Source organism: Aegilops tauschii, chromosome 3, assembly GCF_002575655.3.
Source record: "Aegilops tauschii subsp. strangulata cultivar AL8/78 chromosome 3, Aet v6.0, whole genome shotgun sequence".
NCBI classification, from domain to species: Eukaryota; Viridiplantae; Streptophyta; class Magnoliopsida; order Poales; family Poaceae; genus Aegilops; species Aegilops tauschii.
In genome coordinates this window covers 570564790-570569380 of record NC_053037.3, presented here as the reverse complement: position 1 = coordinate 570569380, position 4591 = coordinate 570564790, and the positions used below count along the sequence as shown (strand labels likewise).

The following is a 4591-nucleotide window of genomic DNA, read 5'->3' as shown; positions in this document are numbered from 1 at the left end:
CAAGGTCAACATCTTTGAATATTTTGAAGTGGCCGTGATCTCAACCTTCTTCTCTTCAAGCCTGGTTTTGTTCTCTTTGAGCTTGATCTTCTTATCGGCCACCACCACCAAGATGTTAAACCTCTAGGCTAGGATGGCGTGTGCATGGACGGTGATGAGGCGGTGCCCCGCGTCCCCGTCCGCTCCCCTACATCACGCCCGCCGATTTTGAGCGGCGCCTCCTTTGCCTTCTGTTTGAGGTGGTGTGCTTGCCATGCCGCCGAGTTTATCTTTTGGGCGGCCACCTTTGTTGGATCCTCCACCTTCGCAGTCTCTGGCAGCTTTTCGTACCGCTCAATGCGGTGGCGGCGACAAAAAAGGGCGGGGATTAGGGTGGAGAGCGGCGGGATGGTAGCGGTGAGGGTTTAGAAAGGAGGGTTTGGTACCGAAACAATGTGGCCAACTCCAAATTCGCGAGCTCCGCCTCAGTTTTGGGTGGACCATGGGTGTCAGGGTCGGGGTCGTACGTGGAGGGGTGTCTGTACTCCTGCAAAGCCCCCGGTTTTGTTTTTCGTTTGCGGGAAAAGGGACACCCGGACTAGTCCGCGGACAAATGCAGGACACCGTTGGATGGCTTGCGACGTCTGAACAGCTCGGTCCAAACACTTGCGGGAGGTATGAAGGTCCGCGTTGGAGATGCCCGAATTGCCATGGAATTGGTGTTAGATGGTCTAGGGTGTGTGTGAATTGCCGAATTTGTTGTTTTGACAAGATGGTATGGTTGTTGGATCTCTAAAAAAACCAGTGGAATCATCATGTGTGGCAATCCCACACTAGCACACATGTGCAGTCCATGTGGAAAAAAAGGAATTTCTTTAAAAATGCCATAATATATAGTATTCCCTCTGTCTAGTGTCAAAAACATTCTTATATTATAAGACGGAGGTACTCCCTCCGTAAAGAAATATAAGAGCGTTTAGATCACTAGTGGTCTAAACGCTCTTATATTTTTTTTACAGAGAGAGCAGTGGTTAGTAAACCACCACGCAAATAATACTAAAATTGTCATGTATATCTATTCTATATCTATACTACTATTAAAAAAGCAAACATAACTCCCTCTAAAGCCACACAACGAAGTGTACACAGGAATATCGGAGACGTTAGATCAATCAAACTAAATTACATCCAACAATCCATATTACATTCAAGGTCTGCCACACAAACTAACGCTTCAGATTAAATGTTCTGCCAGTCAGACTACCTCGCGCACGTCCTGCCCCTCCGCACATCACACCGCTAAACGCATCTGAACCCAACAAATTATCCACTGCCCCGACTACGCCGCTGCCTTCCTTCCCCACCGCTGTGACGCCTCCCAGCCTCTGCCGCCGCCCCACGCGACGGACGCCATCTCTCCCCTATTTCCCTCTTCACCTCCACGGCCACGCCGCGTCGCCGGCCGAGCCCCGCTGCGGTCGCTATGTTCCGCCGCGCCGCCCCTTAGCCCCACACCTAAGCCGCAGCCGAGATGCATCTGAGCGAGAACAAGGGGATCGAGGACGTGCGGTTCGCGGTGACTGGCGGGCAGGGCTTCGTCAGCGCTGCGCTATGCCTGGAGCTGATCCGCCGCGGCGCCCTGCAGGTCTGCTCCCTCGACGACTCGACCTGCGCGAGTCCTCCTCTTGGTCCCAGCAGCTCCTCGACGTCGGCGTCCGCTTCTTCCAAGGTTCTCTCCCGCACTCTCTTTAGCTTAGATTACTGTGGTTCTTTTCTTCTGTCGCGCGTGAGACTTAAATGCAGCGTCGCAGCGAAGAAGGTAATTTGTTTTTCTGTCCAATGCGTTGAAGCTACAATGTACGTGCTTAGTAAATTGTTTAGGGCGGTGTGAGACTTATAATGCCTGCCAACTTAGTGAATTGATAAACCTGGAAGTTTGTGTTTTTCACTTCACTTGAATTTGCACAATTCAGTTATGTGTTCATTGAATGGATTTGACATGACATTTCCTGCAGGCAATGAGGGAAGTAGATGGGCATGGCTGGTCTGTTCGTCATGCAGTTATGTGCTATCTTATTCCTTGATGCTGAGTGTGATTCCATGCATGTGCAAGCTATATGTACTCTTAAGCTATTAGTGTTCTCTAACTTATTTCCTACTATTCCTGTATGGTACCATGTCAGATTTAGAACCCAGCAAAGAAATATGGCAGAAATTTGCATATTATTTTTTCTTGTGCAGGTTTGAGATATAAATGTCATACAGATGCTTCTTTGCCATGAGTGTGTAAACTTGATGAGGCAACATGGTCTTCAAGCACAAGAAATACCCATGGACGTGAGTGCGGGCTGCCGCTCCGCCCTCCACTCCTCTGCTTGACCACCGCCGCCGCCATATCGAGGCCCTCGCCACCAAGCGGCATGCTTTCCCGTGAGCTAGCTTCTTCAACACCTGTTTCTCTGAATTTCTACAAGCTAAATTAGTACTCCCATGGACGTTGGCCTGTATTGGATTCTTGTACGGTATGATTTGCCCAATCAGCACACCCATGGACAGGGCAAGAAAAATAATTAGAAAGCATGAAAGATGCCAATCAATACTTTCTGTTGGATATATCAATTGTTTTAGCTCTTCCTACACCCAACTGGCACATTCTAAATTCTGAAGGTTTCAGCTGGAATTCCCGTTCCGTTCATACATTCCAATTTGGCGTTTTAGTTCAAAATTAGAAGTTGGAGTCTGTGTATAGTTATTCTCATGTCCATCATATGAACTATGCTTGTGTACTCATGTTGAATTGATGTATGATACTGAGTCTTTGCATTTTCAATCGCCTTTCACTTTCTTCATGATTTGATGGATGTGCATTTTCACATAATTTTTAACAAACCAATTCATATTTTCGTCGAGCTTAAATCATTTTGTTCTTTTATAATGGTTGGAGATGTGGTTTAGGAGGATCAGCAGCTAATGGCAAACGTGCTAGCAAGCCCTGAGTGCGGTGGCCCGTGCAACATGAAGAAGACCATCCGGACAAAGGGCAGGTACACAAATAGCTAAGAACACAAGGAGACGTGCAGGTCTGCATTTCTGAGTTATATCTCTTTTAGCACTAGCGATTAAATGGTCTGTAGCTGGTCAGGCGTGCTTGCCTAAAATGTACTTTAGTAGTTGCTAGAGCAATGCTAGCTTCTACGTTGTTCTTGCAGCCTCAACTAGCTAATTTTATTTAAAGCAAATGTTGTTCTATCCTTCCAATTACTGTTATTCAGATCTTCTTTTCTTTTTTCTGTTGTCATTCACAGTACAAATGTTATGAGAATTTCAGGAATTTTGTCATATCTTTCTCCCAGGTACCTTGATTTTGTAAGCAAGATCTCAAGAAAGTATATAGGGAGGAGATTGACAAGGTGCATGCAAGATCTCAAGTTCATTGCTGTCTTTTTCTGTCTGAACATTTTCTTATTTGGAGTTGCAGCCGATTTATGGTGTACCAACCGACTTGGCTTAGGATGTATTGTAGTTGGTTTGGTTGCATCAACCAACAAGTCTTATTATGTATTGCAGTTGGTTTGGTACCATCAGCCGACTGGCCGGTTGGAAAACAAGCGGGGAAAACATGTACTGTGAGCTCCCCTCGCATTCAGAGTTTGGAGCTTGATGAATAATGATGTGTGAGCTTGTTGATGATCTGCTATTTTTCACAAAATTGGGACATGTCGGATGGTCGATGTGAGGTTCTCTAAGTAAAAAAATTCCTCATTTGTCCGTTGTGATAGTCTGATGGAATTTTGTTGATAAGAACCTACAATTTCTTGGGTAAGTTTGGGTTAGGAGTTCCGTATCTATGCACCAAGAGAGTATGTTGATAAGAACCTACAGTTTCTTGGGTAAGTTTGGGTTAGGAGTTCCGTATATATGCGCCAAGAAAGTATACAGGGAAATCATGATATGCTTTTTTTGCAGTGCCAACACTGAAAATGTAAAGTGTGTTATGCATGACTTTTATATGTGTTTTAGGAATTGGAGGATAGCTCTATAAACAAAATTCCTTATTCTGCACTTCTCTGCTTTGCTTGGCAGGAATTCTTGTTGTAAAGAGCGAAGGCATGGTTTGGTTTGCATGACATTATATCTTCAATTGGCTGGAGATATATAAATGTTGTACTTGATTTTCTCACCTGGCATCTTATCACTTCTGTGAAAGACACTTGATTTTCTCATAGTAATGGTTCTTTATTATTGTTGATACATAAATGGATCTTTATTGAATGGTACTTGTATGTGTGTATGGAGAATGGTGATTAACCTTTTAAATAATCCATTTTCCAACAAGGTGATTCTAATTTCTGATTAGATTATACTATAACAATATGATTAACAAAAATTCAAACGGTTGTATATTTGACACATACTGCAATGGGCCGAAGCCCGCCTGTATATTTTGTTCGAATACTGAAATTCATTTACAGGGGATTATAATCATTTGGGCGCTATGCATTGAGAAAGTGTGCATTTAGATAAGAGATTATATAATTAACGCAAAGATGTGCGATGTTTTTTTCAACAAGAATGTTGATCATGAAGAATGGTAATCAAATTATTTGTATGA

The 4591-nt window shown here is 44.0% G+C and overlaps 1 long non-coding RNA gene across 2 annotated transcripts; it reads left to right on the top strand.

Moving 5' to 3' along the window:
* The first annotated feature begins 1304 nt into the window (after positions 1 to 1304).
* Positions 1305 to 4270, top strand: LOC109732851 (uncharacterized). 2 transcript variants are annotated; one of them, XR_012205647.1, is made up of 5 exons: positions 1305 to 1708; positions 1995 to 2409; positions 2935 to 3059; positions 3333 to 3389; positions 4063 to 4270. It is a non-coding gene; the product is annotated as an uncharacterized lncRNA (long non-coding RNA). The 2 variants fall into 2 exon arrangements; XR_012205646.1 differs by lacking the exon at positions 4063 to 4270 and adding an exon at positions 3547 to 3666 and having other exon boundaries at positions 1312 to 1708.
* The last annotated feature ends 321 nt before the right edge of the window (positions 4271 to 4591 follow it).